Here is a 15,434-nt window from a genome sequence, read left to right as displayed (position 1 = left end):
GGGTTTTATTTTTTCTGTTCAATTATTTTCAGTGTTAGCCAATATAATTCCCTCATTAATTTATTCTAACTTAACTTGTTCGAACAGAACTTTTAGGATAAGAATTCATTCCCTCGACTAAAGCAGTTTATTCAAGTAAAATGGTGTACAAAAGACAATAATTTCTCCATCTTTTTCTTCTTCTTATTTTTATTTAGCTAAAAATTGCGATGTGTTTGTCACACCAACTAGTAAATATTTATCGGGCTTTTATTTTTTTCCGTTCAATTATTTTCAGTGTAAGCCAATATAATGCTAGGGGGAGTAAAAATGGTAGTTATTTAGTACCCGGTAAACAAGTGACTTGATATGCTTCATTAGAAGTAGGTTATTGCTAATGATACCTCCTCGACAGATATTTTTATGGCTCTAACAATTGTACTCTATGCTTGCCCAGAGACACGATGTGGCTTTCCCGCTATTGCTCTATGGCCGGTTATCGACACTACCTAGTTTATTGCATGTATTAAAGCAGTATTTTTTACACAGTGGAACGATAAACACATAATTAATATCTCTAAAAAACTGAAGATGAAGCATTTTAAGAAAGTGTGTTCACATGATAGTGTCATTGTAGCATTGAATAATGACAAGGAGAAGTATTTAAACTATGAAATAAGTAGAAGTGGTAGCACTATCGGAAACGTATGCGTGCATTGTCATGACAGTAAGGAATTGAATTTCTTTGGAGTACCAAAAAAATTCAACTCTTACTATGGTGGATATGCGAGATTGAGATCTCCGGAGATGATTGCACTCAAAGAGAATGCCAACATAAAAACAATAGTTGATAAAGAGGGGTATCTTCTTGCTAGTGCTTGTGGTAACATGTTACCCAGTGTTAAACCATATCGTCAGCTTTCGGGTATTAGCATTCGAATTAAAGCAAAAACGAAAAGAAAGGCCTACTCTTCTACTAATTTCATAAACCATATCTTGTCTACGTGCCGGAACTGTTACCTGTGTAAAAATAGCGTGATAATAGACTGTGAAATTGCCAGAAAAATAAAAAGGACATTGGCAGAAAATATCACTAAGGAAAATGAAGATTAATTAACGAAAAACAAAGTACCAGCAAACGTTACTGCCACTGATCAAACAGTCAATTAATCAAATAATACCAAAGATAAAAAGCATATTGACCCTGTCGATGAAACGCCTATAAGTATCGTGTATAAGTCAAAATGGAATAATGATTATTCTACTTATTACGAACTAAGAGAAAACAATAGCTATAGTATCACGAGAGAACATAGAGAACCATTTTATGGAAAAGATTCAAAATGTCCAAAGTTGTTCATTGATATTAATAATGTATAATAATATATATTTTTTGTATTAATATTCTACATGACATTATTTCATTAAAAATATATTATGCATTACATTGTTATGTGTTCATTATTTATAGATTAAGCTAGTATATCGAACGTTTAGAATGTTTGTTAAAACATTGGAAATGTTAGAAAAGGAATTTACATACATCATATATCGGATAGATAGGTTAATATAGAGAAAATCTAAGTATATGAATGAATAAATTCTCTATCAACATCCAGTGAAAGATACTTGGGATAGCATTGACAAAATCAAAGTATCAGAGTGAATAAGTGCTTTATCGAAGTCTTTTGACAGATACGTTTGATAAAAGTGGCATAATTTAAGTATCAAATTGAAAGAATTCTTTATTAACATTCTTTATCGATATCATATGTTGGATACTTTGGATAACATTGACAAAATCAATCCATTAGAATGAATAAATTCCCTACCATCATCTATTGTCGGATTTCTCATTATGAAAAATTTTTAAGTAAGTAAGTAGCAAACTCTTTCTTGAATTCAACTCATGGATACACAACACAGATATTAAAAAAAAAATTGTAATTTCCAGACTTCATTTGCATGCAATAGATACCGAGAGTTCTATGACTCGTCCCCGCAATGACTTCTAAGGGTTTTATGACTCCTCCCCACAATGAATTCAGATGGTTTTAGGACTCATCCCCCTAGCCATAACTCCATTCAACCTTGAGCGAAGGTACAAAAGTTGATGAAGTATTTCTCTACTTAACAAATACATTAATAGCGTCCAAGATGATAGGACTGTATGACACCGAATTTATCGGTTTGAAAAAATCATCTTGTGGTGTTATATTTGAATGTGCATTTTTATTATTGTCTATGGAACACAAAGAAATTGACTGTTATCATTGGAAAGTGAACTATACTATATTTTAGTATGATAAAATCTTGTGGTGTACTACATAACGTCATATGAACAGACTAGGATTCTACAATAGAGTGATTACACAACTTGATAATACTGGTCAGGAACTGAGAAATGTTCAGGAGGAAGTCAATGAAATTTGCAGCTTTTTCGGGGATGAAGCACTCTACGTAAAGGGTAATTTACCTACAAATAAAGTTTTAATTCAAAAGTGTGACCCTAGGATTCCACTTTTCAATCTAGAAGAGTTTAAGTGTCCTAAATTTAAAGGGGGTTATCACCGTCCTGAAGACGAGTTTAGGCTCTTCGCACAGTGGATACCTAAGGACATATCTGATCGTGATAAATCCATAAGACATGGTAAAAACTATTCTATATCATGGGACCGTCGTTTCTGGACGTTTAAGAGTGAACTCTAAGTACTATTTTTATGTAAGTATGTGTTGTTGTTTTTTATAAAAAAAAAAAATCTGTTAATAAATTTAATCAATAAATATCTTTAAGCTTAACCCGTCTTTATTCTTTAGAATAGTTCTATTCATTTCATTAAATTATGAAGAAATTGTAAATAAGTAACAATCGCTTTCTTGAATTCGCTTCCTGGACACAATACAGTTATTTAATTCAAGAAATCATGATAAAATCGTAAGTAAGTAATAAACTCTTTATTGTTTTCACCTATTGAATACACAATACGGAAATTTCATTCAAGAAATTATGAAGAAATTGTAAATAGGTAACAAACTCTTTCTTGAAGTCAGCTCTTGTATACATAAAGCAGAAATTTCATTCAAGAAATTATGAAAAAATTGTAAGTAAGTAACAATGTGTCTGTGTGTGTGCAAGGCAGAGCAATGTCCTCACAAATTCCACTATTTAATGCCCCCCCCCGGCGTTCCCCACCCCCGATGTTTGCTAGAATTCTTTAAGAATGACCCCTGAATCACAAAAACCGTTTAATTAGAATAAATAACTCTTTTGAAAGTACTAAAAACACTTTAGCATAAAGAGCAAGGTATTGACTAGGGGGCGAACACCACCGATGTCTCTGATTGGCTCCTAAAAAATGGTAAATTCCACTATTTAATGCCCCCCACCGGCCAAACTCTTTCTTGAAGTCACCTCTTGTATACATAAAGCAGAAATTTCCTTCAAGAAATTATGAAAAAATTGTAAGTAAGTAACAATGTGTCTGTGTGTGTGCAAGGCAGAGCAATTTCTTCACAAGTTCCACTATTTAATGTCCTCCTCCACCCCATCGCAGCGGCGTGATGGTCTCTAAACGGTTCATGATAAAAAAATAGTTTGGGACAAGAAAAAAAAACTAAAATAATGTCATGAAATCAACATGCAAAGTGGACATAGCTTTATTTCATTTTTTAAGGTTAATTTAGACGACGTTGCGTGCGCGCACGTAACCTCGTCTAAATTAACCTTAAAAATGAAATAAAACTATGTCGACTTTGCATGTTGATTTCTTGATATTATTTTAGGTTTTTTTTTTCTTTCTTGTCCCAAACTATTTTTTATCAAGAACCATATATAGATCCGCGCGCCACTGCGGTGCGGTGGAGGGGGACATTAAATAGTGGAATTTTTGAGGAAATTGCTCTGCCTTGCACACAAACAGACACATTGTTACTTACTTACAATTTTTTCATCATTTCTTGAGTTAAATTTCTGCTTTATGTATACAAGAGGTGACTTCAAGAAAGAGTTTGGCCGGTGGGGGGCATTAAATAGTGGAATTTACCATTTTTTAGGAGCCAATCAGAGACATCGGTGGTGTTCGCCCCCTAGTCAATACCTCGCTCTTTATGCTAAAGTGTTTTTAGTACTTTCAAAAGAGTTATTTATTCTAATTAAACGGTTTTTGTGATTCCGGGGTCATTCTTAAAGAATTCTAGCAAACATCGGGGTTAGGGAACGCCGGGGGGGGGGCATTAAATAGTGGAATTTGTGAGGAAATTGCTCTGCCTTGCACACACACAGACACATTGTTACTTACTTACAATTTTTTATAATTTCTTGAATGAAATTTCTGCTTTATGTATACAAGAGCTGACTTCAAGAAAGAGTTTGTTACCTATTTAAAATTTCTTCATAATTTCTTGAATGAAACTTCCGTATTGTGTATTCAACAGGTGAAAACAATAAAGTTTATTACTTACTTACGATTTTATCATGATTTCTTGAATTAAATAACTGTATTGTGTCCAGGAAGCGAATTCAAGAAAGCGATTGTTACTTACTTACAATTTCTTCATATTTTAATGAAATGAATAGAACTATTCTAAAGAATAAAGACGGGTTAAGCTTAAAGATATTTATTGCTTAAATGTATTAACAGATTTTTTTTTGAGAAAAAACAACAACACATATTTACACAAAAATAGTACTTAGAGTTCACTCTTAAACATCCAGAAACGATGGTCCCATGATATAGAATAGTTTTTACCATGTCTTATGGATTTATCACGATCAGGTATGTCCTTAGGTATCCACTCGGCGAAGAACCTAACCTCGTCTTTAGGACGGTGATAAGCCCCTTCAAATTTAGGACACTTAAACTCTTCTAGATTGAAAAGTGGGATCCTAGGGTCACACTTTTGAATTAAAACTTTATCTTTAGGTACATTACCCTTTACGTAGAGTGCTTAAACCCCGAAAAAGCTGCAAATTTCGTTGACTTCCTCCTGAACATTTCTCAGTTCCTGACCAGTATTATTAAGTGTTGTAATCACTATCGTAGAATCCCAGTCTGTTTATATGACTTAATGTAGTACTCCACAAGCTTTTTTCATACTCAAACATATTATAGTTCACTATCCAATGATAACAGTCAATTTCTTCGTGTTCCATAGACAATAATAAAAATGCACATTCAAATATAAAACCACAAGATGATTTTTTCAAACCGATAAATTCGGTGTCATACAGTCCTATCATCTTGGAAGCTATTAATGTAGTTGTTAAGTAGAGAAATACTTCATCAAACTTTTATACCTTCGCTCAAGGTTGAATGGAGTTATGGCTAGGGGGATGAGTCCTAAAACCATCTGAATTCATTGTTGGGAGGAGTCATAAAACTCTTAGAAGTCATTGCAGGGAGGAGTCATAGAACTCTCGGTATCTATTGCCTGCAAATGAAGTCTGAAAATTAGAAATTTTTTTTTATAATATCTGTATTGTGTATCCATGAGCTGAATTCAAGAAAGAGTTTGCTACCTACTTACTTACAATTGTTTATAATGAAGAATCAGGCTATGGATGATGATAGATAATTTATTAATTCTAATAGGTTGATTTTGTCAATGTTATCCAAAGTATCCAACATATGATATCGATAAAGAATGTTAATAAAAAATTCGTTCAATTTGATACTTAAATTATGTCACTGTTATAAAACGTATCTGTCAAAAGACTTAGATAAAGCACTTATTCACTCTGATACTTTGATTTTGTCAATGCTATCCCAAGTATCTGTCAATGGATGTTGATAGAGAATTTATTCATTCTTATACTTAGATTTTCTCTATGTTAACCTATCTATCCGATACATGATGTATGTAAATTCATTTTCTTACATCTCCGGTGTTTTAATAGACATTCTAAACGTTCGTTCGTAATCAGTAGAATAATCATTATTCCATTTTGACTCATACACAATTTTTATAGGTGTGTCTTCGACAGGGTCAATATGCTTTTCGTTTTTGGTATTATTTGATTCATTGACTGTTTGATCAATGGCAGTAACGTTTGCTGGTACTTTGTTTTTCATTGATTCATCGTTATATTCCTTAGTGATATTTTCTGCCAATGCCCTTTTTATTTATCGAGTAATTTCACTGTCTATTATCACACTATTTTTACACAAGTAACAGTTCCGACACGTAGACATGATATGGTTTATGATATTAGTAGAAGAGTAGGCCTTTTTTTCGTCTTTGCTTTCATTTGAATACTAATACCCGAAAGCTGACGATATGGTTTAACACTGTGTAACATGTTACCACAAGCACTAGCAAGAAGGTCTCTTTATCAACTATTATTTTTATGTTGGCATTCTCTTTGAGTGCAATCATCTCCGGAGATCTCACTCTCGCATATCCACCATCATAAGAGTTGAATTTTTTTGGTACTCCAAAGAAATTTAATTCCTTACTGTCATGACAATGCACGCATACGTTTCCGATTGTGCTACCACTTTTACTTGTTTCATAGTTTAAATACTTCTCCTTGTCAGCATTCAATGCTACAATGACACTATCATGTGAACACACTTTCTTAAAATGCTTCATCTTCACTTTTTTAGAGATATCAGTTATGTGTTTATCGTTCCACTGTGTAAAAAATACTGATTTAATACATGCAATAAACTAGGTAGTGTTGATAACCGGCCATACAGCAATAGTAGGAAAGCCACATCGTTTCTCAGGGCATGCATAGAATACAATTGTTAGAGGTTTAAAAATATCCGTCGAGGAGGTATCATTAGCAATAACCAAATTCTAATGAAGCATATCAAGTCACCTGTTTACCGGGTACTAAATAACTACCATTTTTACTCCCCCTAGCATTATATTGGCTTACACTGAGAATAATTGAACGGAAAAAAATAAAAGCCCGATAAATATTTACTAGTTGGTGTGACAAACACAGCACAACGTTTAGCTAGATAAGAAGAAGATGAAGAAGAATACGGAGAATTAATAGTCTTTTGTTCACCATTTTACATGAATAAACTGATTTAGTCGAGGGAATGAATCCTTATTCTAGAAGTCCTATTCCTACAAGTTAAGTTAGAATAAAAGAATAAGGTAATTATATTGGCTAACACAGAAAATAATTGAACATAAAAAATAAAACCCCGATAAATATTTACTAGTTGGTGTGACAAAAACAAAATAACGTTTGGCTTCTAGCTATAAAATACAATAAAAAAAATATCCGTCGAGGAGGTATCCTTAGCAATAAATTATTTCTAATAAAGCATTTCAAGTCATCTGTATACCGGGTACTAAATAATTACAATTTTTACCCCCCTCAAAACTGAATTTACCCCACAAGTATCATTTTTTCTGCATCATTCACAAAACTCAATTCCTCCTAGAATTATTTAAACTAAATACTTACCCCCGCCTCTCACAGAAAGTTCAGAAACACACAATAGCCTTATTTATAGTCGAATGTTTACCCGAATATTTAACACGTACCAGTTTTCCGTACCACCCACAAAAATCAATTCCTCCTAGAATTATTTAAACTAAATACTTACCCTCGCCCTAGAAAGTTCAGAAAAACACAATAGCCTTAATTATAGTGAAGCGTTTCTTAGTCGTAGGTTTAACCGAATATTTAACAAGTACCATTTTTCCACACCAGCCAAAAAACTCAATTCCTCCTAGAATTATTTAAACTAAATAGTTACCCCCCGCCCTAGAAAGTTCGGAAGAAAACGATAGCCTTATTTATAGTGAAGCGTTTCTTAGTCGTATGTTTACCCGAATATTTAACAAGTACCATTTTTCCATACCATCCATAAAACTCAATTCATCCTAGAATTATTTAAACTAAATAGTTACCCCCGTCCTAGAAAGTTCAGAAAAACACGATAGCTTTATTTATAGTGAAGCGTTTCTTAGTCGTATGTTTACCCGAATATTTAACAAGTACCATTTTTCCATACCATCCATAAAACTCAATTCCTCCTAGAATTATTTAAACTAAATAGTTACCCCCGCCCTAGAAAGTTCAGAAAAACGCAATAGCCTTATTTATAGTGAAGCGTTTCTTAGTCGTATGTTTACCCAAATATTCAACATGTACCATTTTTCCACACCAGCCACAAAACTCAATTCCTCCTAGAATTATTTAAACTAAATAGTTACCCCCGCCCTAGAAAGTTCGGAAAAGCACGATAGCCTTATTTATAGTGAAGCGTTTCTTAGTCGTATGTTTACCCGAATATTTAACAAGTACCATTTTTTCCATACCATTCATAAAACTCAATTCCTCCTAGAATTATTTAAACTAAATAGTTACCTCCGCCCTAGAAAGTTCGGAAAAACACGATAGCCTTATTTATAGTGAAGCGTTTCTTAGTCGTGTGTTTACCCGAATATTTAACACGTACCATTTTTCCATACCATCCATAAAACTCAATTCCTCCTAGAATTATTTAAACTAAATTGTTACCCCCGCCCTAGAAAGTTCAGAAAAACACTATAGACTTACTTATAGTGAAACATTTCTTTAAGTCGTATGTTTACCCGAATATTTAACAAGTACCATTTTTCCACACCAGCCACAAAACTCAATTCCTCCTGGAATTATTTAAACTAAATACTTACCCCCGCCTCTCACAGAAAGTTCGGAAAGACACAATAGTCTTATTTATAGTCGAATGTTTACCCGAATATTTAACACGTACCATTTTTCCGTAGCACCCACAAAAATCAATTCCTCCTAGAATTATTTAAACTAAATATTAACCCCTGCCCTAGAAAGTTCGGAAAAACACGATAGCCTTATTTATAGTGAAGCGTTTCAAAGTCGTATGTTTACCCGAATATTTAACAAGTACCATTTTTCCATACCATCCATAAAACTCAATTCGTCCTAGAATTATTTAAAATAAATAGTGACCCCCGCCCTAGTACGCTCGGTAAAACACGATAAAGTTATTTATAATTAGACGTTCCTTAGCCGTTTGCCTACCACAACATTTAACGAGTACCATTTTTCCAAATCGGCTATAAAAATCACATCCTCATAGACTAATTCTAACTAAAAACTTACCACCGTCCAAGAAAGTTCGGAAAAACACGATAGCTTTATTTATAGTGAAGTGTTTCTTAGTCGTATTTTTACCCGAATATTAAACAAGTACCATTTTTCCATACCATCCATAAAACTCAATTCCTCCTAGAATTATTTAAACTAAATAGTTACCCCCGCCCTAGAAAGTTCAGAAAAACACAATAGCCTTGTTTATAGTGAAGCGTTTCTTAGTCGTATGTTTACCCGAATACTTAACAATTCCCTTTTTTCCACACCAGCCACAAAACTCAATTCCTTCTAGAATTATTTAAACTAAATACTTACCCCCGCCCTAGAAAGTTCGGAAAAACACGATAGCCTTATTTATAGTGAAGCGTTTCTTAGTCGTATGTTTATCCGAATATTTAACAAGTACCATTTTTCCATACTATCCATAAAACTCAATTCCTCCTAGAATTATTTAAGCTAAATAGTTACCCCCGCCCTAGAAAGTTCAGAAAAACACGATAGCCTTATTTATAGTAAAGATTTTATTTAAGTCTTATGTTTACCAAAATATTCAACACGTGCCATTTTTACACACCAGCCATAAAAATCAAGTCCTCCTAGAATTATTTAAACTAAATATTTACCACCGTACTAGAAAGTTCTGTAAAACACGATAGCCTTATTTATAGTGAAGCGTTTCTTAGTCGAATGTTTATCCGAATATTTAACAAGTACCATTTTTCCACACCAGCCACAAAACTCAGTTCCTCCAAGAATTATTTAAACTAAATACTTACCCCCGCCTCTCACAGAAAGTTCAGAAAGACACAATAGCCTTATTTATAGTCGTATGTTTACCCGAATATTTAACATGTTCTTATTAATAACAGAAAAAACCTGTCTGCTTAAATTATATAATTATGATCATACTCTCAAAACATGTTTGACCATATTATACACTGCCAAATAACCAGTCTGGTAATCTGCCTTGGAAAGCTAAACTATTCCTTTTATTCAAATCCCAATCACCAATCAAGTTATCGCATTAGAGGCGCAATAGCATAATATGGAATTCCTATAGGACCGGTAGAAGTATAATGCCATGTGAGAGGATACTCACTCTCTTTGAAAAGGTGTCATGTTTGACTACTTTATATCATACCAGTTTTTTAAGATTGTGCACGTGAACTCATGACGTATATTCTTATGAAATTATTATTAATAACAGAAAAAAAACCTGTTTGACCACATTATATTATTACGACCATACTCTCAAAACATGTTTGACCGCATTATACACTGCCAAATAACCAGTCTGGTAATCATAGCATGGGAATTGCTATTGGGCCGAGCAAAGTATAACTTAGACCTCTACTGGTGGCATAGGCTCTTAGCTTACTTCTATTTGATATTTCACCCATGTTCATTCTTTTTAAATTTGGTGCCTGCTACTACTGAAACTGCATATGGAGGTATTTTTCATTAAAAATTTTACTTCTGACAATTCTTTATTTTTAAAGATATATTTGGTTGTGTAAGTTTCCACATAACTAACTCAAACACTCAAATTTTTTTATCACTGTACTTGGTGCTTTTAAGGTTTCTGAGCTGGCCGATGATAGGCAGCGCAACAGCGCTGCCTAAGTAAAGAACGATGTTGGCACAATGTATTTTTTTTCTCTCCATATCCGGGCACTTCGTATCAAAGGAGTTGTCTTAGAAACTTCAAAAAGCGCTCATTCGATTGAAAATTGGAGTGGCTGGTGCCCTCTTTAATAGTAGAAAGTGATTGAAGGGCACCTAGCCCCACTCCCCAACGCCCATCATTCCCCAAAACACATCCAATCAAAATTTTGAAATAGCCATTTTGTTCAGCGTAGTTGATTTCCAGATAGAAAATATGTTTTTGAGGAGGACACTCCCCCACAACCCTCAGGGCAAGGACTTTAAGTTATGTCCTGGGGGCATATAAGAACGATGTTGGCATAATATATTATTTATTTTTTCCTTTAGAGCATGGCACTTGGTATCGAAAAGTTGTCGTAGAAACATCGAAAAGGGCTCATTCAATTGGAAATTGGAGTGGCTTGTGCCTTTTTAATTGTCGAAAGTGATTGGAAGGCAACTAACACTCCTTCCGCGCCCACCAATTCCCGACAAACACATCCAATCAAAATTGTGAAAAAGCCATTCTGTTCAGCGTAGTTGATTTCCAAATATAAATAATATTTTTGAGAATGACACTCTCCCACAGCCCTCAGGGCAAGGATTGTAAGTTATGCCCTGGGGGCATATAAGGTTTTTACGGAAGGCGCTGTCGTAGAAACTTCAAAAAAGGCTCATTCGATTGGAAATTCAAAGTGCTAGGGCCCTTTTTAATAGTCCAAAGTGATTGGAGGGCAACTAAACCTCCTCTCACGCCCACCTTTCCCAAACACATCCAATCAAAATTTTGATAGCCATTTTATTCAACGTAGTTTTGAGTTCTGGAAATTAGGTCTTTGAGGATAAAAATCCCCCAACAGCCCTCAGGGCAAGGGTTGTCAGTTATGCCCTGGGGGCATATAAGGTTTTTATAGAACTCATTGTCGTAGAAACTCCAAAAAGGACTCATTTGATTGGAAATTAAAAGGGCTAGTGCCCTTTTTAATAGTCGAACGAAATTGGACGGCAACTAACACCCCTTCCACGCCCACCAATTCCCCAAACACATCCAATCAAAATTTTGAGATAGCCATTTTGTTCCACGCAGTTTAAAGTTCAGGAAATTATACATTTGAACAGGACAGTCTTCAGGGCAAGGGTTTTAAGTTATGCCCTGGGGGCATATAAGTTTTTATACAAAAACTTATCGCTGAAGCGTGAAACAGGGCTCATTTAATTTGAAAGCCTACTGGCCATATCCTGTATTAATAGCCAAAAGTAATTGGAAGGTCGCTAAACCCCCTCTCACGCCCAACACGCTCCCACACACCATAACTCAGAATTTGGGAAGAGTCGCTTTATCCAGCGGTGTGGGTTTGAAGATAGGCATCAGGTCTTTTAGGAGGGAACTCCCACACAGCCCTCAGGGCAAGGATTATAAGCTATGCCTGGGGGCATATAAGGTTTTTATAGAACGCGTTGTCGTAGAAACTTGAAAAAGGGCTCATTCGATTGGAAATTGAATTGGCCGGTGCCCTTTTTTTATAGTCGAAAGTGATTGGAAGGCAACTAACACCCCTTCCACGTCCACCATTTCCCCAAACATATCCAATCAAAATTTTGAGATAGCCATTATTTTCAACTAAGTTTAAAGTTCAGCAAATCATACCTTTGAGTAGGATTCTCCCCCACAGACTTCGGAGCAACGGTTTTGAATAATGTCCCGGGGACATATAAGGTTTTTATTGAAATCTTTGTCGTAGAAACTTGAAAAAGGGCTCATTCGATCGGAAATTCAAAGGGCTAGTGCCCTTTTAATAGTCGAAAATGATTTGAGGGCAACAAACCCTCCTCTCACGACCACCTTTTCCCCAAACACATCCAATCAAAATTTTTACATAGCCATTTTATTCAACGTAGTTGAAAGTTTTGGAAATTTGGTCTTTAAGGTTGACAGCCCCTCCCTCCACAACCCTCAGGGCAAGGGTTGCAAGTTATGCCCTGGGGGCATGTAAGGTTTTTATAGAAAGCGATGTTGCAAAAACATCAAGAAGGGCTCATTTAATTGGAAATTGAAGGGTCTAGTGCCCTTTTAATAGTCGAAAGTGATTGTAGGTCAACTAACCCCCCTCTCACAACCACCATTTCCCCAAACACATCCAATCAAAATTTTGAAATATCCATTTTGTTCAGCGTAGTCGAAAGTTCTGGAAATTAGGTCTTTTAGGAAGATAACCCCCTCAGAGCCCCCAGTGCAAGGGTAAGTTATGATCAGGGGACATATAGGGTTTATATATAAAGTTGTTGTAGAAATTTCAAAAAGGTCTCATTTGTTTGGAAACTGAAATTGCCCTTTTTAATACTTGAAAGTGAGTGGAGAGTAATTGACCCCCCTCCTACGCCCAACATTTCCACCAAACACATCCAATAGAAGTTTAGAGATAGCCATTTTGTTCAACGTAATTGAAAGCTCTGGAAATTATGTATTTAAGGATGACAAACCCCCCAGGGCCCCCCAGGCAAAGGTTGTAAGTTATGCCCTGGGGGCATATAAGGTTTTTATAGTTGAATTTGTCGTTAAAACATCAAAAGAGGCTCATTCAATTGGGAATTCAGAGGGCTAGTACCCCTTTTGATAAGTAAAAGTGATTGGAGGCCAGCTAGACACCCTCCAACACGCACCGTTCCCCTACATCCAATCACATCCAAACACGACATTTCGATAGTCATTTTGTTTCACATAATAGGAAGCTCATTAAATTTGGTCCCTGAGGATTACAACCCCCCCCCGGCCCTCAGGACCCGTGGGGTAAGTTATTCCCTAGGGGCAAATAAGGTTCTTGTTGTAAGAGTTGTCGTATAAACTTCAAAAGGGCTCATTTGATTGGAAATTGAAAGGGCTAGTGCCTTTTTTAATAGTTGAAAGTGATGGGAGAGCGACTAACCATTTTCCCAAACACATCCAATCAAAATTTTGATAGCCATTTTGTTTAACGTAGTTGAAAGTTCTGTAAATTAGGTCTTAGAGGATGACAAAAACCCTAGCCGCCCTTAGGGTAAGGGTTGTAATTTATGCCCTGGGGGCATATAAGGTATTTATAGAAAGTGTTGTCGTAGAAACTCAAAGAGGGCTCATTCGATTGGAAATCAAAAGGACTAGTGCCCTTTTTAATAGTCGAAAGTGATAGGAGGGCAACTAATCCCCCTCCCATATCCTCCCTCCCATTTGCGTATTATGTTTAAAATCTCAATGTTACCTTAAGAATAAATCAAAATGCCCTGTGTTAATACTAATTCCCAATAAGGCATCTCAGCAGTATCCCAAGAACGACTGAGGGTATTATGTTCAAACTTTCGGGGCTACTTCTGCTCTTAAAATTTAACCAAGTCAAAATAGAGTAAGTGTATCCAAGCTATCAAAGAAAGTAAGCAGATTTTTTTGCGAATGGTGTCAAGTTTTCTATTTCAGGTGAACTAGAGGAGGTATGAAACGAAATTAAACACTACTATTTGTGTCAAGATTTTTAAAAGGGTGCATATTGTTAAAAATTGCTGAAAAATTTTCTCCAGCATACAAATAGCAGACCAAACTATAAAGTCTTAAAAAACGAAAAGATTTAAAGTATTTTTTTCTTCTTCCCTGAAAAGACTTGTTTAGTCTTACCCATCCAAGGTTAAGAGCCTGAGAAAATTTTCTTAATTTTCGAAAAAACGGGGGAGGTTACGTATAAGGTTTTTATAGAAAACGTTATCGTAGAAACTTCAAAAAGGGCTACTTCGATTTGAAATTGAAAGGGCTAGTGCCCATTTTAATATTCAGAAGTGATTGGAGGGCAACTAAATCCCCTCTCACGCCCACCATTTCCCCAAACACATCCAATCAAAATTTTGAGACAGCCATGTCGTTTAACGTAGTTGAAAGTACTGGACATTAGGTCTTTGAGGATGACAACCCCCTCAAAGCCCTCAGGGCAAGGGTTGTAATTTATGCCTTGGTGTTCATAGAAAGCGTTGTCGTAGAAACTCCAAAAGGGCTCATTCGATTGGAAATTGAAAGGGCTAGTGCCCTTTTTAATAGTCGAAAGTGATTGGAAGGCTTGACATTTTGGCTCATTCGATTGAACAGAGAGATGCCCTTTTTAACAGTCGAAAGTGATTGGAGGGCAACTAGTCCCCGTCCCACCGCCCACCCTCCTATTTGCCCATTATGTTTAAAAACTAAATATTGCCTTAAAATTAAATAAAAATGCAATGCGTTAATGCTAGTTCCCAATAAGGCATCTCAGCAGTATCCCAAGAACGACTGATGGTATTATGTTCAAACTTTCGGGGCTACTTGTGCTCTTGAAATTTAACCAAATCAAAATAGCGTAAGCGTATCCAAGCTATCAAAGAAAGAAAACAGATTTTTTGCGAATGGTGTCAAATTTTCTATTTCAGGTCAACTAGGGGAAGCATGAAACTAAATTATAGAGTACTACTTTTGTCCAGATTTTTAAAAGGGTGTATATTGTTAAAAATTGCTGAAAAGTTTTCTGTAGCATACAAACAGCAGGCCAAACTATAAAGTCTTTAAAAAAAAACGAATAGATTAAAAAAAAATATTTTCTTTTCCCTGAAAAGACAATGTCAATATAAAAAGAACAGAAATTAATTAAAAAACGTTTCCCACAAAATAAGTTTTTCAAAGAAAAGTAAACAACTCCATTAAACAAAAAATGAGCAAAAATAAAATCAAATAATCTACCAA

Source organism: Artemia sp. Qi Xiang Cuo, chromosome 13, assembly GCF_049724085.1.
Source record: "Artemia sp. Qi Xiang Cuo chromosome 13, ASM4972408v1, whole genome shotgun sequence".
NCBI lineage: Eukaryota > Metazoa > Arthropoda > Branchiopoda > Anostraca > Artemiidae > Artemia > Artemia sp. Qi Xiang Cuo.
Note: the sequence above shows the minus strand (reverse complement) of the source record.